We start from the raw sequence: 23,573 nt of genomic DNA, 5'->3' as shown, positions 1-23,573 counted from the left end.
GTTGAACTCATATGGCAAATGAATGTGCTGCCACATCCTGTTGTTAAGCTGAGCCAGCCTGAAAATTCATGCAAACTGCAGTTAGTGTACATAACTCCACTTTAAAGCTTTCGTTCTTGAATTGCTATTAAATTTTAAATAAACTAAAACATGAACATTTACTAAAGTCATTACAAGTCGATTTCCCGTAGCATGCAGATCTGTACACATTATGCCACTCTTTTGCTGTGAATACTATTCAAAGTTTCTCTCTAACTCTTTGTTCATTTAGTTTGAAGATCTTCAGCAAGAAACACTTAGTGTCATCTGAAAGGACACATTGTAGGAAACGGATTTTGACCCTTACTGGAGATACATGACTGTGACTTCTATGCAATACAATTGCCAACCTGAGAAGGTGGAAATTTGGTTATAGAAAAAAAGATGCTGTTCAGGTTGGAAATTTTTATAATTTTGACTCACAAAAAGAGAAATATTGAATTCACCTAAACTTGAATAAGACAATAAATGACTGATGTAATAAGACAATGTTTTTTAAATTTTTTGTTAGCTTTATTTATTTATTGGATAGAGACAGCCAGAAATGGAGAGGGAAGGGAGTGATAAAGAGGGAAACAGATAGAGAGATACACTGCACTACTTCCTCACCACTCCCAAATCTTTGCCCCCGAAGGTGGGGACTAGGGGCTCAAACTGGGTCCTTGCATATTGTAACATGTGCACTCAACCAGGTGTGTCACCACCTGGCCCCAAACAATGTTTACTTAGTAGTTACTGATTTCAACTCAGATGGGTGTGATTTCAACTCGGTTGAGTACAAATAAATTCACTTATGTGGTCATTCTATTATTTGCAATAGTTTAATTAGAAAATTCTTTACACTATTTTTTGTTTTAAAAAAAATCCCCAAATTTCCATTAATATGTAGTTAATTAAATAAACAATGGTGTATTTATATATAACATTATGCTAAAATAAAAAGAAGATAATAACTGGTCAGGAAAATAGCTCAAATTATACAGTACATGACTTGCATATGTGAGGGCCAGGGTTCAGTGTCCAACACTGCACTTATCAGCATGGATCAGTGGTCTTACTTCTGTTTCCTTCTCAGATGAAATAAACAAACATTTAAAAACACATAAATGGAACAAAATACTTTTTTAAAGTATAAAAAAGATGAAATTTTGTACACATTTATAGACTTCCTTATACATATACAAAAGGATTAATTTTATTAACTCTACAGTTTTTGAGTGGTTAAGCCTTGAAATTGACACTGATTTGAAAATGTATTAAATATTGGGCCAGCAAAATAGCTCACCTGGAGAGCATGCTGCTTGTGCCACATGTATGATCCAGGTTCAAGCCCAGACCTCACTGCACTGAAGAAACTTTACTCTGGTTGTATCTTTCATTTTCTGCCTCTCTGTCTCAAACATGTATTTGTTTAAAAGCTTGTAAATAGCTATTTAATTGCTTATATGTTATATGAGTTAAGTGTAATAAATAACTGTATTGTATTGTGTAGGTAATCTCTAGTTTCTGCTGAATGCATAATGTATTATACTTACATCAGATCAATTAAAATCTCATGAGATAAACATGATCAGATTCTGTTAATCCAGATGAGCCCCTAACACTGAAGTCTACTCAACAGAACTAATTTTACTTAGGGGGAAAATAGTCAGATAAAGATCTATTATGTTGAAGAATCACATGATGCATTAACATGACCTAATGTACCTCTTCTCGTGCTGTGTCACTTTCTGAAATTCTTCTTATTGGTGAGGACTATTCAGAGAGAAGTTCACAATATTTACCAACTTCCAAATTGTGATAATTTTTGGTCATATAAGTTAGCACAGTCAAATCTCAATACATTCAAGGAGCCAAAAGAAAGATAATACAGGACAGTTTTATTTTTATAGAAATATTTTTAAATTCATTTGGAGTCTTTCCTGGACTTGCTAAACACTGTCAGCACCTGGTTGCTAAATTGTTAAACATCCAGATGGGATGAGAATAAAAATATTAAATAAAATTTGATTTAACTTTAAAGTTTGATAAAAACTAGGTCTGAACAGTATCCAGTATCTTGTATATAGCTGTGCTATTGGATGCTTCTAATCTACTACTTGGTCTAGGCTTTTGAGAGAGTCCGCATATCAAATACACAGCCTATATATTAAAAAGATTCCGTTTCTGTTTTGAGAAACTTTGAGACATACAATTGATTTTCCCCCTCATATTAATTAACTACTGATTTATATGTCTACATTTTGCTAGGAGTGTACATAAACACCATTCCCACCACCAAAAGACTGTGACCCATCCCTCCCATCCACTTCCACCCCCCGCTGGCCCAGGAAGCTGCATGTCTACCCCTCACCACAGGGCTTTTACTTTGGTGCCCTACTTACAATTTGATCAGGTCCTGCTTTTAGTTTCCCTTTCAGATCTTCTTACTCAACTTCTGTTGATGAATGGGATCATCTCATACTCATCTTTATCTTTCTGACTTAGTTCACTTAACATAATTCCTTCTAGCTCTGTCCAAGATGGGTCAGAGAAAGTGGGTTCATTGTTCTTGATAGCTGCATAGTATTCCATTGAGTATATATACCACAGCTTTCTCAGCCACTCATCTGTTGTTGGGCACCTGGGTTGCTTCCAGGTTTTAGCTATTATGAATTGTGCTGCTATGAACATAGGAGTACACACCTCTTTTTGGTTGGATGTTATGGAGTCCTTGGGGTATAAGCCCAGGAGAGGGAGGAATTACTGGATCATATGGAAGGTCCATGTCTAGCCTTCTGAGAGTTTTCCAGACTGCTCTCCATAGAGGCTGTACCAATTTACATTCCCACCAGCAATGTAAAAGGGAAGCAGTTACAGAAGCCAGACCTTCTACCTTCTGCAACCCTCAATAACCCTGGGTCCATGCTCCCAGAGGGCTAGAGAATGGGAAAGCTATCATGGGAGGGGGTGGGTTATGGAGATTGGGTGGTGGGAATTGTGTGGAGGTGTACCCCTCCTGCCTTATGGTTTTGTTCATTAATCCTTTCTTAAATAAAAAATTTAAAAAAAAACTAGCTCTGAGTAATGGAGATAAAGGTTTTATTGACTAACATCCATTCTAAAGAACATAAAAATTTGAAGGAATCTCACATTCCATAAGAGTCTCACAAATACTTCTTTACATCATTAAAGATCACTCTATATTCAAAGTGATCAACTTTTCCTTTTTTTTTTTCCTCCAGAGTTTTGTTGGGGCTCAGGGCTTTGTGATAGCACTAGAAATCCACTGCTCCTGGTGGCCATTTTTTTAATTGGATAAAACAGAGAAAAATTAAAGGGCAATGGGAGAAATACAGAGATAGATAGATGAGAGAGAGGGGGAGAGGAAGAGGGAGAGGGAGAGAGAAAGAGAGAGAGAGAGACTCCCATAGCTTTGTTTTGCCACTTGTTAAGCATTCCGGAAGCCAGAACTTGAACCCAGATCCTTGCCCTTATTACTATGTATGCTTAATCAGGTATACCACTGCACAGCCCCCCAAATGATTAACTTTTTAGAAAACATATTCTTAAGTTAATACAAAATAAAAGAAAGTGAAAAAAATAACATGGGAAAATAGAAACTTAAATATACTATGAAGTAGTCAAAATAACATAAACATTCAAGGACTGAGACTAACGGTAGTTACCATAATATCCACCCTGTTCTTTATATTTTCTTTTCCATTAGAGCTTTTTAGAATACCAGAAGAATCCAAAGTATTTTAAGTTGGTATTTTATAATTATAATTAGGAGGTAAGAAAGCATATTTTGGATAACATTTATTTATTTTTTATTTATTTAAGAAAGGAGACATTAACAAAACCATAGAATAAGAGGGGTACAGTTCCACACAATTCCCATAACCCGATCTCCATATCCCATCCCCTCCCCTGATAGCCTTCCCATTCTCTATCTCTCTGGGAGTATGGATTCAGGGTCGTTGTGGGTTGCAGAGGGTGGAAGGTCTGGCTTCTATAATTGCTTCCCCGCTGAACATGGGCGTAGACTGGTCGATCCATACTCCCAGTCTGTCTCTCTCTTTTCCTAGTAGGGTGGGGCTCTGAGGAAGTGGCGCTCCAGTACACATTGATGGGGTCGTCTGTCCAGAGAAGTCTGGTCAGCATCTGGAACCTTGTGGCTGAAAAGAGAGTTAACATACAAAGCCAAACGAACTGTTGAAAAATCATGGACCTAAAGACTGTAATAGTGCAGATACTTGAAGTGTTGGGTACTATACCCCAAACCCTATCAAAGGGACTTTCCAAAGTTAACCCTATCACCAAATAATGTGTCGATAACAATAACTATTCATTGTCTTCTTGAACCCTAAGACAACAGGAACCTCACATTTCCACTATAGAGCCTATATTTCCCCCAGTCCTGGAAACTTAGGGTGGGGCCCACTTTTCTGCATGCTGCTCTCAATTCGAATCAAATAATATTGCATCCGCAGATCGCAACCTAATCAACACAAATGCCACCCCAGCATGCTCCACTACAGATTGTGACCAGAGACTACAGGTGTGGAATGAAAACCCTTCAGCTTCATCACTCGGGTGAGACCTTTCCTTTCATAGCATTTTTTTTTAATATCAGTGAGAAAGTTAATAAAAAGTTTGCTTTAGGAAAATGTGTATCAACTGAATGACAGAAAAAAACTGATTACAGGTGCAACGAAAATTTTAATGGTTGGAATATTTTTAAAAAATTAATCAGATTTATTTAGATTTATTTTTCAAAATAAAAAGAAAGACAAGACAGAAAAAGTAGAACATGGAATCAATAATAAATACAAATCTGTCTACATGAATGTGAAGACAACTTAGAATTATTACCATTAAAGTTTTTAAAAGTACACTAATGACAGAGACATTGTGTCTAAATTACCCAAGTTTATCTTAAAGTACCTAAACCATAGAATTTCCCTGAGAGTCAGGCAGTAGCTCACCGGGTTTAGCACACTTGGCGCCAAGTGCATGGACCGGCCTAAGGATACCAGTTCGAGCCCCCAGTTCTCCACTTGCAGGGGAGTCACTTCACAGGCTGTGAAGCAGGTCTGCAGGTGTCTTTCTCGCCCCCTCTCTATCTTCCCCTCCTCTCCATTTCTCTCTGTCCTAACAACAAGGACATCAATTACAACAACAAATGATAACTACAATAATAGTAAAAAAACAAGGACAACAAAAGGGAAAATAAATAAATATTAAAGAAATATTTTTTTAATTTTATTTATTTTCCCTTTTGTTGCCCTTGTCTTTTTATTGTTGTTGTAGTTATTATTGTTGTTGTTATTAATGTGTTTGTTATTGGATAGGACAGAGAAAATGGAGAGAGGAGGGGAAGACAGAGGGGGGAGAGAAAGATAGACACCTGCAGACCTGCTTCACGGCCTGTGAAGCGACTCCCCTGCAGGTGGGGAGCGGGGGGCTGGAACTCGGATCCTTACGCTGGTCCTTGTGCTTTGCGCCACCTGTGTTTAACCCACTGGGCTACCGCCCAACTCCCAAAGAAAGATTTTTTAAAAAGAAGTTCCCTTTGTATATTCTGAATTTGTAAAACTCATTCAAATAAATTTTTCTTAGGATCATTGTATTAAGCATATTGGCCAAGATAGAAATTAAGTGAATAGGCTAGCCTTATTTGTAATATTTATAGCGTAAAATACTTCAATTTTAGAACTGTCAAATAGAAAAGAACGAAAAATTGAAAAGTTAAAAATTAAGCAAAATGACAAAGTAGCAGTGGTTCCTTATATAAAAAACTGAATTTTTCACATTTTCATTTTTGTAAGATGATTTTATTTTATTATTTATTTATTATTTTTATTTGTAAAAAAAACAAAAACCATAGGATAAGAACAATACAACTACACAAAGTTCCCACCAACAGAACTCCGTATCCCATCCCCTCCCCTGACAGCTTTCCTATTCTTTAACCCTCTGGGAGTATGGACCCAGGATCATTATGGGGTGCAGAAGGTGGAAGGTCTGGCTTCCATAATTGCTTCCCCGTTGAACATGGGCATAGACTGGTCGATCCATACTCCCAGCCTGCCTCTCTCTCTCTTTTCCTAGTGGGGTGGGACTCTGGGGAACTGGAGCTCCAGGACTCATTGGTGGGGTTGTCTGTCCAGGGAAGTCTGGTTATAATCATGTTAGCATCTGGAGCCTGGTGGTTGAAAAGAGAGTTAACATACAATGCCAAACAAATTGTTGACTAATCATGAACCTAAAGGCTGGAATAGTGCAGATGAAGTTTTGGGGGTCTGCGTTTGTAGTTAGTAGGCCTATTTTAGTTGTATTCCAAAGGGCCCATGACTATACTAGTTTTTTTGTTTGTTTGTTGTTTGTTTGTTGAGCCTGTTATCTGATATACAGGTAGATCAAAGTTATTATCTGTTCTGTAGACAAAGATAGTACTAAGGATATAATAAAGCTGAAGTGCCATAAATATAATGAATTGTGATCCTGGTAACTATGTACTACAAAATTTTCTTCAAAGAGTCGTATAAATTTATTGCTTAAAAGAACTATAAAGGAGTATAAAAGCTTGATGTGGGTCACAAAATTAAAATTACAATAAAATAGAGTTAACTGGATAGGGAGTTGGGCGGTGGCACAGCAGGTTAAATGCATGTGGCGCAAAGCGCAAGGACCAGTTTAAGAATCCCTGTTCGAGCCCCCAGGTACCCACCTGCAGGGGAGTCACTTCACAGGCGGTGAAGCAGGTCTACAGGTGTCTATCTTTCTCTCTTCCTCTCTGTCTTCCCCGCCTCTTTCCATTTCTCTCTGTCCTATCCACAACAACAACATCAATGACCACAACAATGTTAAACAACAAGGGCAACAAAAGGGAAAATAAATAAATAAATAAATATTTTAAAAACGTAGTTTAGAATTAATTGGAAACATGATTAAAGTACTGAAGAGTGGTCTGGGATATGGTGCAGTGGATAAAGTGTTGAACTCAAAAGCTATGAGGGCACAAATTCAGTCCACGATAGCACATGTACCAGAGTAATGTCTGGTTCTTTCTCTCTCTCTCCTCCTATCCCTCTCATTAATAAATAAATAAAATATTTTTTTAAATAACTGAAAAGAAATTATGTTAGTAATGTTTTTTTGGGAAAAATATCAATTTTCAGTTGATGGCAAATGAATGATGTAGCAAATTTTAGTAAGAACAGAGATGTCACACAGACTGACCTGAATGAAAATAGAAGCAAGAAATAAAGTTAGTTTCAGTTTAGGAAAATTGAAGCTAATATTGTACATTATCAGAAGTGTAAATCATCAATGGAAAAGGCAGGAAGAAATTGTCAAGATGAATGCCTGGAATTATATAAAACCTGAGTTAACAATATGTGTTTAATTGGAGCTAAGTATTGTGTCATATTCACAATTAAGAAATTATGGATAAAATGTCTTTTTGTCTTTTATGAGCACTGTTCAGCTCTCTAGTTTATAGTGGTACAAAGAATTGAACCTGGGACTTTGGAGTGTCACCCTTGAGAGTCTCTTTGCATAAACTTTATGCTATTTATACCTATCATAAGAATATATTTTCTTAATCAAAATAACATATGTACATATTTACTTTTATTTATTAAATAAGATAGGTTTGAAGTGACAATACACAATTTTTCTCTTAGATATTATAAAATTATGTAACACATACATATACCTATTTTATAAACCACTATGTTAAGAATCGTACCTTGTTTTTTATACCAAGATATAGGTCTTATACTTTACAGTAGAGGTAGGCAAGATTTAAGAAACAGAAGGAATGGGGGCCGGGTGGTGGCTCACCTGGTTGAGCGTACATGTTACAGTGCTCAAGGACCCGGGGTTCAAACCCCCGATCCCCACCTTCAAGGGGTAAAACTTTGCAAGTGGTGAAGCAGGGCTGCGGGTGTCTCTCTCTCTTCCTATCATCCCTTTCCCTCTCAATTTCAGGCTGCCTCTATCCAATAAATAAATAAAGATTAAAAAGAAAGAAAGAAAGAAAGAAAGAAAGAAAGAAAGAAGGAAGGAAGGAAGGAAGGAAGGAAGGAAAAAAGGAGGGAAGGAAGAAAGGAAGGAAGAAACAGAAGGAGTATAGATTAACACTGTTCCCCCTACCCAAGGTCTGTGTCCCTACACCCACATACCTACAAAGGAGCTGAAAATCCTCCACCCCCAGAGTTTTTTACTTTGATGCAATACTCCAAACTTGGTCAAATTCTGCTTTATGTTTCCCCTTCTGTTCTTTCTCAACATCTGTTTTTGAGTGGGACCATCCCATACTCAGTTTTCTCTTTCTGTTTTATTTCACTTAACATAGTTTAGTCAAGCTTTATCCAACAGGGTTGAAGAACTTGAATTCATTATTCTTAACAGCTGAGTAGCATTCCATTGTGTATATATACCACAACTTTCTCAGCCATTCATCTGCTGTTGGACACCTGGGCTGTTTCTGAGATTTTATTGTGAATTGTACTGCTATGAACATAGGTGTGCACAAATCTTTTTGGATGGGTGTGTTTGACTTCATAGGATATAATTCTAGGAGAAGAATTACTGGGTTCTAATGAAGGTCTATTACTAGTCTTGTGAGGGTTCTCCAAACTGCTCTCCACTGGGGTTGATACAATTTGCATTCCCACCAGCAGTGTTGAAGTGTTCCTTTGCCCCCACAACCTCTCTAGAGTTTGTTGCTGTTGCCCTTTCTGGTGTATGACATTCTCACAGGGGTGAGGTGAAATCTCACTGTTGTCTTAGTTTGCATTTCTCTGACAATCAATGACTTGGAGCAATTTCACATATGTCTGTTGACCTTCTGTATCTCTTTTGCAGTAAATATTCTGTTCATATCCTCTCCTCACCTTTGAATTGGCTCATTTGCTTTTTTGGTTGCTGAGCTTGGTGAGCTCTTTATATTTTTTGGCTATTAGTCTCTTGTCTGGGGTATGGACCAGGCAAAAATTAGTAAAGTCATAGGATATACCTAAAATAAACTTCCTAACTTCTTCAAAGATGAAGACCCCAAATTTCACAGTTATACTCTTACCTTTAGGTTCCTGATTATTAAACAATTTCCTTTGCTTTACATCTTAATATTTTTTAGCCACAAAGTTGCAGGTGCTACCATGAAGCCAACCTGACTTCCCTGGACAGATGAGCTCACCAGTGTCTCCTGAAACCCCACCTCCCCAGAGCCCTGCCCCAATAGAGAAAGGCTGGGTGTATGGATTGACCTTTCAACACCCATGTCCAGCAGAAAAGCAATTACAGAAGCCAGACCTTCCATTTTCTGTTCCCCATAGAGATCTTTGGTCCATTTCCCAGAGGTATAAAGAATAAGGAAACTTCTAAGGGAGTGAGAGAATATGGAATTCTGGTGGTGGGAATAATTGAATTGTATCAAATTGCATCCCTTTTATCCCACAGTCTTGTGAATCATTATATCACAAATAATTTTTTAAAAAAGAAGAAAGGGAGACAAAGGAAGATAAATGAAATTTTAAGAAATTGGAAAACAAAGATATTTAATAACCAGAAATGACAATTTATTGGCCAAATTTTTCTACATCTTCTACTTTCCTGTAGATCTCTAGGTATCCTTATGCTAAAGAGAAAGAAAAATCTCATTTAGAACCTCTAATGCAGGTTTTTATGACACAAAGAAATAATCAGGGTTATCACAAAGTCATATTAGTAAAATGAAGATGATATGATAGGACATGGATGAGTGCATTTTAAATGTCAGGCAGGTTGTATACATTATCAACTTTAGTTTTCCCAATGTCACTAAAAGATATATCATTTTGAAGAGGTCATTGGAAATAAAAAAGGTGGAAAAAATGAACCAAAGGTCTTTGAACTAATAGGAGGCAGAAAATTAAGTCAAGTCTGTGGGCCTTTGATACTTTCAACTACAAAATATGCTCCCATATTGTATTATGCACATTCAAATAGAAAACATAATCATTTCTATCAATGAGTCAGCAGGCACATTAAATAGAAGTAGGATAAAGAAAGGAGTTAGAAGAAAAAGAGAAAAAGAAAAGACAGTGTAATTATTGATATTCCATTGATACTGATAAAATAAAAATTTTGAAGTATGATATAAAAATAGGCTTCCCTGATTTTCATAAGAGATTTCTCAGTATATAATTGGCTAGAAATTTATCTGGAATATTAAATCTTCATTATGACTAAAGTATAGATAAAAACAAAACAAAAAATAGGGGAGGGAAGAATTTCAAAGAGAGATGCTGCCCTCATTCTAGAAAGAAATGATTGGACAGCACAAATAAAAGAAAAATCAATAATTCTAGATATTTACTGGAACATCACATATCCCCAGTGAACATTATTAATTGTTGTGTGAGGCTTTAACACTTTAAAAATCACAGAGTTGTGTTACATTTAATATTTAAAAGGACATCTTTGCTCTTAACCTTCAATAGTTCCTGGTGTGAGATGTTCCATTTGAGCAATTATTTGTAGTCATCTGACATTATTTATGCATTTTCATTTCCTTTTTTAAAAATTCACCCCAATTTAGCGATTATCTCCATTTTCTGGTGATAGTTATTTCACTAAGTTGTTGTGTTATTTATGTCAACAGAAACTTCATGTGACCTACCACCAGGATATGGTTTTTACAGGGTGAAAGAACTGCTAAATTTATCAGTTATTACATCATCAAAGTCATTGATATTTTGTTCCAAAACAATAGTTGTACTGTTAAACAATATAACTCAACAGTGTATTTAGTTAAGCACCAGGAGTAAGGCAAAGCTATTGCATAAACTCTTACTCACCCATGAGAATTAACATAATTCTCCAAAAAGACAACAGTCTTTCCTTTTAAAATCAAATCAAATTTAGCTTTCCACCTTTTCTTCCTTCCTTCTTTCCTTTCTTTTTTCTTTCTTTTCTTTTCTTTTTTTTTTTTAAGACTATAGATATATCTATTCAGCCAGAGTCCTAAGGGCTCAATTAAATGCCAAAGAACTAGTTCTGGTATTTTTAAAGAGTAGTTCAAGTACACTTATAAAAGTCAGAATCACAACAGAATAAAGACATTTTGCAATATGGAACTTCGTGGAGACAAACCTGGAACTAAATTTAAATCTCAGAGAAAGAGTATACTTACAGATCAGCAAAAGAAAATACAAATGAGAGGATGGCTAATTATAGGTTAAATCCCCCAAAACGATATACACATAGGAAGATAATATTAAGGCACTTGTAATCTTCCTTTTTTTTTGCCTTATGGGATATTGCTAGGGCTTGATGCCTGCACTAAAATTTACCAGTCCACTGCTGCTAGTGGCCATTTTTCCCTTTTCTTTTTCTTTTTTTTTTTGAATAGAAGAAACTGAGAGGGGAGGGGTAGACAGAGAGGGAGGAACAACTGGCAGACCTGCTTCACAACTTGTGAAATTAACCTCCTGTAGTTGGAGAGCCAGGGAGCCGAGAGCTCAAACCAGGATCTTTGAGTAGGCCCTTGAAATTTGTACTATATGTGTTTAACCTGGTGCACCACCTCCCAGCCCCATAATTTTCCATTCCAATAGCTAAGAATGGTTACATGAACAATATGTAGCTTTTGTAAAAAAAAAAAAAAAAAAAAAAAAAAGTCACATAGGGAGTCGGGCGGTGGCGCAGTGGGTTAAGCGCACGTGGCGCAAAGCACAGGGACCGGAGTAAGAATCCTGGTTCAAGCCCCCGGCTCCCCACCTGCAGGGGAGTCGCTTCACGGCGGTGAAGCAGGTCTGCAGGTGTCTATCTTTCTCTCCCCTCTCTCTCTGTCTTCCCCTCCTCTCTCCATTTCTCTCTGTCCTATCCAACAACAAAGCAACATCAACAATGGCAATAATAACCGCAACGAGGCTGCAACAACTAGGGCAACAAAAAGGGGGGAAAATGGCCTCCAGGAGCGGTGGATTCATGGTGCAGGCACCGAGCCCAGCAATAACCCTGGAGGAAAAAAAAAAAGTCACATAGCCATATTATACCATCCTATCATCATCTAATAAGATATTTCAACAATACCAATTCATTTATTTTATGCAATAATCTATTTCTCTGTCAATAAAAAAGTAAAAAAAAAATTTAGTTTGTAAAATCAAGGGAGTCAGTTCTGCATTTCATAAGAATTTGCCAAATTGTCTATTATGCAAAGTATTCTCTATTTTCAGAGCAAACATGCAGATGTCTGTATGCACCTATATTCCTATATGGACTAACATTAAACTCTAATGTCTTAGGTCAGAGGCCTAGAGGTTGTTACACAAAACAGCAGCAATGTGATTTAAAACTTGCATATAACAATGACTTATTGCATTTATTTTCCATTGTGATACAACCTTTTAAAACTACACTCAAGTTTCATTTATAAAACTTGGAATATAAAACTTGGAATATAAAACTTGGAATTTCACGTGTCAAAGTCACAAACATTGAAGCAGTCATCAATGTGCACTGCTCCAGTTGGCTTGCACTAGGGAAAGCAAACCACTGAAAGTCTATGGCAGTGCTCCAAACCATGATGAACTGAGGCAATTTCATTTTCGTTGACCATTGCTTCAGGTCATTGCAATTTAATGAGTAGTAATCCTATTTAAAAATATGTTGCAGGCAGCAAGGTGCCTGCTGGGAGACAGTAGCTACGCATGAACGGATCAATATGCATTGTGTGCTTTCATCCATTCAATAATCGATTCACCCTTGTTATAAAAAAAATAAATGCCAAAGTCTCCAAAATTAATTTCTAAAGAAAGCATTTACAAGGATATCAATTTATTAAAAGTTTCCACGATCTATCTTCTTTATTTGATTCTGAAATCTCGTGGATATTTCTGACAATGCTTCTCCAGTCAGTATTGTGTGGGAATCAGAAAAAAATAAAATTCCAGCATAAAGATTGCCTGCATTTCTTTACTATCACTAAAGTGCTGGAGGCTTATTTGAACTAAAGTATTTTACAGACTCCACTACCTCCCCCTTCCATCTTACTTTTACATACACCAGCTGCATTTAATAAGTTATCAAATAAGGCTTTCAGCTGGCTTAACTATAAGATGTCAGATCTTCTGCTTCATGTGTTATTCAGTAATTTTCAATTTCTCAAATTTGTGCATTAAAAGAAGATAACATATTCTTTAGACTCGTCAGAATTTTCAAAAATCTTAGTTATATGCAATGGGCTTTCAACATTTCCCTGTTGCCATAGAAATGGGTTTATGAAGGACCGAATCTGTGCAGAATAATCACAAACATTAAATTGGCATATAAAAGCATCCCAGACTAGCATCTCTACTGTCTATGCTAATGGTTTTGCTGCTTTTATAGCAGTATCTTAACAGGCTATAATTCATTCAGGAAGCCTTAAACACCATCTTTCATTGAGCTAGATTTCAGAGGAGTGTCTATACATCGTGTACCATTTTTCTGTCTGCCGGCTTGAGATCTCAGCACATCATATTACCACATCAATGAGTTCTGTGGATTAGAAATGTAACTGGAGAACTGTATACATCAGAGCACCAACGGCAGTGCATGAATCTTCCTCATTCAACTTCAGCTGGGAGTGCTAAATGATATTAATTTCTGGGATCCAAATCATGTTGTCATTTAAAATTGATTAAAAGTTCACTTTAGTGATTTACTTTGTCACCTAAGTTACTAAACTTAATTCCCTCTTTTTTTTTTCTTCTCTCAGCAGGTTACTCTTAATTTTAAGTGACATGGAACTTAGATACCAAGTTGAATATGTTTGACTTTATATAGAAGTAATTTTTACCCAATTAATAATAAGCTTACTTGGACATTACACCAATCTGAAAATAATCAAACTAGTAATCTAGGGAGTGTTAGAAAAGCAAGTGTAATGGACATGTTCACTTGCTATAAAATTCACTTGGGATTCCCAATCCTTGCACCTTTATGGTTCTTTTTTTTTTCCTTGTTGCTTATTTGTTTATTTTTTCTTCTTTTATGTACCAAAACTAAAGCTAACTAAATTTTTCTCTGATAAATAAAACTAGTGATAATGTAAAATTCACAGCTACTTTAATTCTTGTGTGTCATCTTTCATTGAAATCTAGTTGAATATGTACTGTTCAGCAACTTTTAAAGAAAATCTAATTATGGAGAATTAGTCTCATTTGAGTTGATGACAGTGATGTGATTTTTATTATAAAGACAAAGTCATTTCCACAATTGTCAAAGAAAAACTAAACTCAATGTTGTCTAGAAATGCAAATGAAGACAACATTGAGTTTAGTTTTTCTTTTGACAATTGTGGAAATGACTTTGTCTTTATAATAAAAATCAAATCACCATCAAATCAAATCAATTGGGTTTACAGTCAACAATATTTATATCCCTTCCCCATATTAGGGAGCTACTCTCTTCCCTGATCCAGCTTTCTGTCCCTTTTCCAGCCACATCACCTCCCCAGAGAATAACTTGGATCCACCTGCATATCAGATTTCAGGCTCAGAGAAAAAAAAAACAACTAGTATAGCTACAGGCCATTTGAAATATAACTAAAATATGCCTACTAACTATCTACAAAATGGAGGACTCCCCAACACTTCCTCTGCACTATTCCAGCCTTTAGGTCCATGATTGGTCAACAATTTGGCTTTGTATGTCAACTCTCTTTTCAGCCACCAGGTTGCAGATGCTTGCATGATGCCAACCAGACTTACCTGGACAGAGGACCTCACAAACGTGTCCTGGAGCTCCACTTCCCCAGAGCCCCACCCTACTAGGGAAACATAAAGGCAGGCTGGGAGTATGGATCTACCATTCAACACCCATGTTCAGCGGGGAAGAAATTACAGAAGTCAGACCTTCCACCTTCTGCATCCCACAATGACCTTGGGTCCATACTCCCAAATGGATAAAGAATAGGAAAGCTATGGGGGGGGGGGGGGATACAGAGATCTGGTGGTGGGAATTGTGTGGAGTTGTGCCCCTCTTATGCTATGCTTTTGTTAATGTCTCCTTTTATTTAAATAAATTTAAAAAAGAAAAAAAACTAAACTCAACTTATTCTAAGCAGGCATAGAGTATGCTCAGTGGTTTTGGCCAAATGATCAAAATAACCTCACACTAAATGATAAAGCAAGGTCAAAACAAACTGAACATTGTGATTTTATGCTGGTTGTTCAGTTTACCATTTTTTTTCTCTTTGAAGTGTTTTTTTTTTCATATCTTAAATATTTGTGAATTGTTTGGCTCTGTGCAGCCTGGGAGGTGGAGCAATGGACAAAGAATTAGACTCATAAGCATGAGGTTTCAAGCTACAGATATTTTTCCACATCTCCCTCATTAACAAATAAAAATTAAATTTTAAAAATCAAAAAATAATGAATCTGTAACTTAGTCTGTAACATAGTCTAATAGTTTCTTTTTGAAATACTGTTGAACTATTACTTCTCTACATATATTTTCTAGTGACTGTGTAAATTTCCACAGGGAAAAATATTTATTTTGTCACTGGGACATCATTTAATGTATAGGACGACTTGAAACAAAATTGTCTCTATAGAATTCATATTCCCATCAATAAACATTATGTATTTTTACTTGGAAAGTGTTGCAAGTGTGTAATGTTTAGAGGACAAAGACAACAGTTTAATAAACTGTCTATTTAAAAGTGCTATTTGACCTACCATGGTTATTTTTACCAAAAAGCAATCTAAATAATTCCTTAATTAATTCATTCAAATACTCTCAAATGATCAAATCCCACATATGCAAATAAATTCTGTTTAGCTCACCACAGAGTTAAATGGGCTTACTATAGAAAAAAAGTCCTTAAAACAGCATTACAGCAGGATACTAATTGCTAAATACTCTTGACTGTTTTGTTTAAATTTTAACTTTTATTTTACTAAATACTAGATGCAAACTAAAAGGAAAAAATCTAAAGCTAAAAGATCTATAGAAAATGAAAGTCAATTTGTCCAATTTTCCACATTTTCTCTTACACCACAGAAACTGTAGACAACTTTCATGTCATTCAACTTCTCCTTTAAAAAAAAATAGTTTAATAATGATTGATAAGACCCTAGGATAAGAAGGGTATAATTCCAGGGAAGTCCGGCGGTACCGCAGCCGGTTAAGCGCACATGGCACAAAGCGCAGGGACTGGCGTAAGGATACCAGTTCGAGGCCCTGGCTCCCCACCTGCAGGGGAGTCCCTTCACAGGCGGTGAAGCAGGTCTGTAGGTGTCTGTCTCTCCTTCTCCTCTTTCCATTTCTCTTTCCATTTCTCAGAACAATAAAACAACCAGGGCAACAAAAGGGAATAAATAAATATTTTTTTTAAAAAGGGTACAATTCCATACAATTCCCACCACCAGCGTTCTGTATTCCATAGTCTCCACTGGAAGCTTTCCTCTTTATCCTTCGGGGAGAATGGACTCAGGACTATTATGAGGTGCAAAAGATGGAATGTCTGACTTCTGTAATTGCTTCTCCACTGGACATTGGCGGATCGGTCCATACTCCCAGTCTGTTTCTATATTTCTCTAGTAGGGCAAGGCTCTGCAAAGGTAGAACTGGTAGCTTTCGTATTCTCTAGAGACTCAAAAATAGCCTACAGAAACATGGTTCACCAGTATACAAACATATATATGCCTCCAGGGTTATTGCTGGGGCTCGGTGCCTCCACCACGAATCTACTGTTCCTGGTGGTTATTTTTTTCCCTTTTGTTGTCCTTGTTGTTTCATCATTGTTGTGGTTATTATTATTGTTGTTGTTATTGATGTCATTGTTGTTGGATAGGACAGAGAGAAATGGAGAGAAGAGGGGAAGACAGAGAGGGGTAAGGAAAGAAAGATAGACACCTGCATACCAGCTTCACCGCCTGTGAAGTGATGTCCCGCCCAACCCCCCACCCCTGCAAGTGGGGAGCCAGGGCCTCCACCAGGATCCTTACACTGGTGCCTGAGCTTTGTGCCATGTGCGCTTAACCAGCTGTGCTACCTCCCAACCCCCAGATACTTTCAAAAGGACAATTACCTTGATATATAAAGTTCTATTGAGAAGTTCCTTTCCAGCATAGCAGGTTTCTCATATGCATGCCTACTTCTCAATTTCTATAAAAATGATAAAAAACAAGATAAAAAATAAATCATAGAGAAAATGAAGAAATAACAGTCGGCAATGAGATTCATATAATGTTAATAGATGAAAAATAAGGCAATGGTTTGTAAAATATTTCCATGATGAAAAATGAAATGCCTGTATATTCATACCTATGAGAAGATAGTGCTTTCAAATTCGGAATTCCCTGAGGTAAACCTCTGCTAGTGAAGAATTTGATGAGAGATGACCTAAGAGTCATAGGTGGATAATAGAACATCATCTGCCCTCAGGTCCAGACCCTTATGTACAACAGAAAACTCCTTTAGGAAACAAATGGTGAGCTATAGTAATAGCTATATAGTATAACATCTTTAGAGATTTCAATAGAGAGCTTGTCTTCGAAAGCAGGCATTAAAAAATAAGTAGCATCCAGAATAAAGTTAAATTCCACGTACTAAAAACTGCTTCCAGCTCTCTCTCTCTCTCTCTTTCTCTCCCTCTTTACTATGTTATATGTTGGGTGCAGGATTAAACGTTGGGGGCTGAGGAGATAGCATAATGGTTATGCAAAAACTTTTATGCTTGAGACTCTGAGATCCCAGGTTCAGTCCCCAGCATCACCATCAGCCACAGTTGAGCTGTACTCTAGACATTCTCTCTGCCTTTCTCTCCTTCATTAAAATACAATAAAGAAAATATATTTTTCAAAAAATGAAGGAAAGTTGAATCCTCCAGAAACACAACTTGAAAAGTGCTCCATCCAAGTGAAATAAAGAAAAAAAAAACATAAAATAAAAAGAAGAAATAGGAGGTGACATGAGTTGAAGGACTGTTCACAACAGAAAAGGGAGGCAACAGAGGAAAGCAAAAATTTGTCACCCCCAAAATATAAATTTTGACTAAAGGATTAATTTCATATACATGAACTCAGGAGGTGAAATGTAGGTTAGATTAAAAATAAAAATGGTTTGGATAAACAGTTGGGCCCTGAAGTATGAGGTCCTGTGTTCAATTCCTGGCTCTGAATGTATCAGAATGATGTTCTCTCTCCTTTCATTCTCTGTCTCTCTCCCCCTCTCTCTCTCTCTCTTTCTCTCTCCATCCCTCTCTCCCTCCCTCTTCCTCAATCTCTATCTCTCTCTCTTTCTCGTACATATGCACATACATGCCACCTTTTTTTTTTTTTTTTTTTTTTTGCTTCCAGGGTTATTGCTGGGGATCCAGGCTCCGTGCCTGTGCTATGAATCCACTTTTCCTGGAGGTCATTTTTTCTATTTTGTTACCCTTGTTGTTGCCCTTATTGTTGTTATTATAGCTATTGTTGCCATTGCTGCTGTTGTTGTTGGATAGGACAGACAGAAATCAGAGAGGAGGGGAAGACAGAAATGTTGGTATTCTTCATGTTGGTTCGGTCCCCTTGCCCCTACCTCTGAGAGAAATGGTTTGGTCCTTGCTAGTTTCACACCCCTTTTTCTCCCCGCCCCATTATGCTAAGGACGTCCAGAGTCCCAGCAGCACCAGTGGAGGAAGAAACATGGAAAAGCACATGGTGTGGTGATTTGCCCGTTCGTGAATAAAGATTAAACTGCAGCTTCTCAGCCCAGCTGTGTGTCTCCGAGTCTGTCTCTGTCTACCGCCACGATGCTAACCCGGCCAGCTGGAGCCCCCAAAACCTTAACAACAAATGGCGCCCACGTGGACCTGACCTGTGCATCTCTCAGATAAGTGAAGACAATTTGGCTACCTATGTACTATGGCCTTCTCTTCTGCTTGTGAAGAGATCTCCAAAGGCCTCTGCCCTTCTTCATGAGACTGTTTCGCTGTTTCTGGAACATTTATCTCTGGACCACTCTGTGGTTTCTGCCCAATGCCAGCTCGCAGGAGCCCAACGCCAGCCCGCATGAGCCGGCTTTCTGCCGTGTGGCGTGGGACATTGAGCGCAGGCTCCCTCCACGCTGCTCGGCCATTGGGAGCAGGGCAGCAGACATGGCAGGGCCGTGGGGCAGGGCTGCAGCAGCCTATCATGGCCGCCACCCCGGGGCACCTCGGCCCGCGCCTTCTGCACAGCTGGCCCGCCCTTCCTTGTGCTATGAAGTCTGGACAGATCCTGGATCCCCCGGAGACCGCGGGTTCCCTGCCGAAACTGGGTTCCCTGCCAAAACTGGGTCTTCTGGCTGAGATCCTCAGCTCCGGTCTGAAGGCAGACAAGCTGGAGTACACAGAGATTCATGCAGAGATAGCAACCTACAATTCCTAGAAGTGGAGCTGCACGGGAGGCCCCACCTCCGGATGGTGACCCTCCAACAACAACTAAGACAGTACAGATTTAATTCGTGTTTAAAATGACATGTCTTCGTAACAAAGGTTTCTCTCCTTGTGTATTAATGACCATGTTTACGTGTGTGTTTAAAGTTTGGTAACATTAACTTTAAGGTTAACAATGTAACTTTAAGGCTATACTCTTATCAGACAAAGTTAAATGAAAAAGGTTTCAACGCAATTCTCATAAAGATAAAATTAACTTACATTTAAAGTCTGAGGTAAAAAATTAGTTAAAAATCAATATATTTTAACCAAGTTGGTCTAAACAAAACCTGTGCACACCTAGGGTGTGTCTCCATCTTGAATGGGTGTAACAAAAGGTTAAATAGACTTGTTGATATGTAAAACTCTCGATTACCTTCTCTATTAGAAATGGTAGATTACACAATGGCTATGCTAATGATTCTCATGCCTGAGGTTTTCTTTCCTTGATTCTTATGTTTACCTTTTCACATTCTATTGGTTAAACTTTAAACAACCTTAAAATCATTCTAAAAAAGACTTGTAATTGTAATAAAGTTATCAATTGTGGTAAACTTCTAACCTGCTACAAGTTTTGTTTCATAAGTAAGTAAATTGCAGCTGTCAAGTTCTCTACAGAAAAGCAGAATTCTGATGGCTGACATTCCCCATCGAGATAGACATACAACAATTCACCCCCTGGCAATTCTTCGGTGGACATCTGCTTTGGACTTCTATCAGACTCACTGGTACACCTCGGACACTTTGCACAAAACTAGCAGCTTCCCCTTATGCTGCTGGGTTTCTCAAAGACTGACTGCAGCCATGCCTTGGGACACTAGGCCTCACCCTCCCCCCATGCTAGAAAATGCCGTCAAGGCAAGTACGCCCCCCAGAGGCAGGAAATTTTTTTTTTAAGCTGATAAAGTTTTGCCCACAGAGGCAAAAAATGACCCCCTCAGGCTTTCCCTTGGCAGCACACTGGTTCTTGTTGCCCGCTTACATGTTTCTCCATGTTTGTGCCAGTTTCTTTTTTTTGAAAATGCCTGTACGATATAGGTTTCTGTTCACACCACACCCCTGATACTATGGTCATTTAGTTAAAAAGAAAAGGGGGAATATGTTGGTATTCTTCGTGTTGGTTTGGTCCCCTTCCCCCTACCTCTGAGAAATATGGTTTGGTCCTTGCTAGTTTCACGCCCCGCTTTCTCCCCGCCCCGTATGCTAAGGACTTCCAGAGTTCCAGCAGCACCAGTGGAGGAAGAAACATGGAAAAGCACATGGTGTGGTGACTTTCCCATTCATGAATAAAGATTAAACTGCAGCTTCTCAGCCCAGCCATGTGTCCCTGAGTCTCTCTCTACCACCGCGACGCTAGCTCGGCCTGCTGGAGCCCCCGAAACATTAACAACAGAGAACGATAGACATATGCATACCTGCTTCACAGTCCTTGAAGTGACTCCCCTGCAGGTGGGGAGCCAAGAGATGGAACCAGTATCCATATGCTGGTCCTTGTGCTTTGTGCCATGTGTGCTAAACCCACTGCACTACCTTCTGCCCCCCACATGTCAACTCTTAAAAAATAAAATGAAGCTTGTACCCATCAACAGAAGTTGAGTAAGAAGATCTGAAAGGGAAACTAAAAGCAGGACCTCACCAAATTGTAAATAGGGCACCAAAGTAAAAACCCTGTAGTGAGGGATAGACATGCAGCTTCCTGGGCCAGTGGTGGGTGGGAGTGGGTGGGAGGGATGGGTCACAGTCTTTTGGTGGTGGGAATGGTGTTTATGTACACTCCTAGTAAAATGTAGTCATATAAATCACTAGTTAATTAATACGAGAGGGGGAAAATTAATTGTGTGTCTCGAAGTTTTTCAAAACACAAACTGAATCTTTTTAATATATAGGCTGTGTAATTGATATGCAGACTCTCTCAAAAGCCTAGACCAAGTAGATCAGAAGCAACCAATAGCACAGCTATATACAAGATACTGGGTACTATACAACAAACCATAACAAAAGGACTTTTCAAAGTTAACCCAATTACCAAATAATGTGATGATAACATTAACTATCGATTTTCTTTTTGAACCCTAAGACAGCAGGAACCTCACATCTCCACTATAGAGCCCCTACTTCCCCCAGTCCTGGAACCCTTGGATAGGGCCAACTTTCCTGTATGCATCTCCCAATCCAAACCAAATAATATTGCATCCGCCGATCACAACCTAACCAACACAACGATTGCCACCTCAACATGCTTCACTTCAGACTGTGTCCAGAGACTTCACGTGTGGAATGACAACCCTTCAACTTCATTACTCAGGTAAGACCTTTCCTTTCATAGTATACTCTAATTTCATCTCAGGTGGTTCACTTTCTAACAAAGTCCCAAAACCTAGATATACACCAGTTTCCGTGAGAGAGAGCATATGTTCACACGTATCCTTAAACTACTGCAAAATATATACCTGAAAGCAGAAGTACACTAGAGTTTGCAGTGAGTACCCCCCTAACACTTCCTCTCCACTATTCCAAGCTTTGGGTCCATGATTGCTCAACAATTTGTTTGGCTTTGTATGTTAACTCTCTTTTCAGTCACCAGGTTCCAGATGTCATCAGGATGCCGGCCAGGCTTCCCTAGACTGAAGACCCCACCAATGTGTCCTGGAGCTCAGCTTCCCCAAAGACACACCCTACTAGGGAAAGAGAGAGGCAGACTGGGAGTATGGACCGACCAGTCAATGCCCATGTTCAGCGGGGAAGCAATTACAGAAGCCAGACCTTCTACCTTCTGCAACCCACAATGACCCTGGTTCCATGTTCCCAGAGGGATGGAGAATGGGAAAGCTATCAGGGGAGGGGGTGGAATATGGAGATTGGGTGGTGGGAATTGTGTGGAATTGTACCCCTCCTACTCTATGGTTTTGTTAAATAATCCTTTCTTAAATAAAAAAGTAATAAAAATAAAATGAAGAAAGCTCCTAGAGAAAACTTGATTTTGAAGTAGTAGACCATCACTGCCACTGGATCCACCCTTAGAGTGGATCAGGCTCAGATCTCAAGAGACAACTTGTATTTGAGTCTGAGTAAAACTCTTCAGACTTATATTTTACTGGCCGTCTCCTACTTGGAGAAAGTGGAATATATGTCACTTGAATAGACTCCCCTTCTTCCTTCCTTGTAAAGCTATCTTTAATAGACTCCCCTTCTTTCTTCCTTGTAAAGCTATCGGTTCTAGACTACCCTTAGATCTTAGCTTGGAACCATGGAGATTTGTTGGAGATATTTATTTTTAATGATATTACTTTACTCTTTCTCTTACTAAAATTATCTCTATTTTTTATTTTTTATTATTTTCTAAGTTTTAAAGGACACAGAGGTATATAGACTATCTACCACAACCCTTAAATGACAATTATGCTTAAGACCTGAGAACAACTAGTACAGTTTAGAATAAGTAAATACTGTATACTAGAGGACTTAGCATAATTATAGTTGAAATAAAGATTCACAGTGGTATTGTGCAGCACAAGAGAGTCTGTGTATCATGAGCTCATGAGAACTTCAATTCAAATTTCTTATGCATTAAAAAAAGGAGGGATCTGAAACTTGTGTGGTCTACTGCACCAAAGCAATCTGGGATGGAATGAGATAATATGAGGAGCCAGGCATTGGCATACCTAGTTAAGAGCACTTATTACAATGCACAGAGACCCAGATTCAAGCCCCTGTTCCCCACCGAAAGAGGGGAAAATTTCATAAGTGGTGAAGCAGGGCTGCAAATGTTTCTCTGTCTCTCTTCCTCTCTATCTCCTCCCCTCTCTTAATTTCTCACTGTCTCTATAAAATAATAAAAAGAAATAAAAATATATTTTTGAAAAAGAAGAAGAAAGAAACAAGATGAAAGGACATTGGGGTCTTTGGCTCCTAGACATCAATCAATAATCAGTCAATAAAAGATGTGCCAATGTGTTAAAGACTATACTTAAACCAGGGCCAGGTGGTGGCACATCTGGTTCAGGGAACATGTTACAATGCATAAGGACCTGGATTCAAGCCTTTGCTTGGTCCCCAATGGCGAGGATAAGCTTCACAAATAGTGAAGCAGGGCTGCTGGCATCTCTCT

At 38.3% G+C, this 23,573-nt stretch overlaps 1 long non-coding RNA gene across 1 annotated transcript in view; it reads right to left on the bottom strand.

Moving 5' to 3' along the window:
* Positions 1 to 4,131: 4,131 nt before the first annotated feature.
* The window catches only part of LOC132541205 (uncharacterized), a 35,691-nt gene continuing 16,249 nt past the window's right edge, over positions 4,132 to 23,573 (bottom strand). The window contains exons 2-3 of the long non-coding RNA XR_009552376.1: positions 17,096 to 17,172; positions 4,132 to 4,199 (exon numbers count right to left, since the gene is read on the bottom strand). This is a non-coding gene — a long non-coding RNA (uncharacterized LOC132541205). The remainder of the gene's footprint in view (positions 4,200 to 17,095; positions 17,173 to 23,573) is intronic.

Source organism: Erinaceus europaeus, chromosome 11 (genome assembly GCF_950295315.1).
Source record: "Erinaceus europaeus chromosome 11, mEriEur2.1, whole genome shotgun sequence".
Lineage (NCBI taxonomy): Eukaryota > Metazoa > Chordata > Mammalia > Eulipotyphla > Erinaceidae > Erinaceus > Erinaceus europaeus.
The sequence above is the reverse complement of the archived record's forward strand: the minus strand, read 5'-3'. Positions and strand labels throughout refer to the sequence as shown.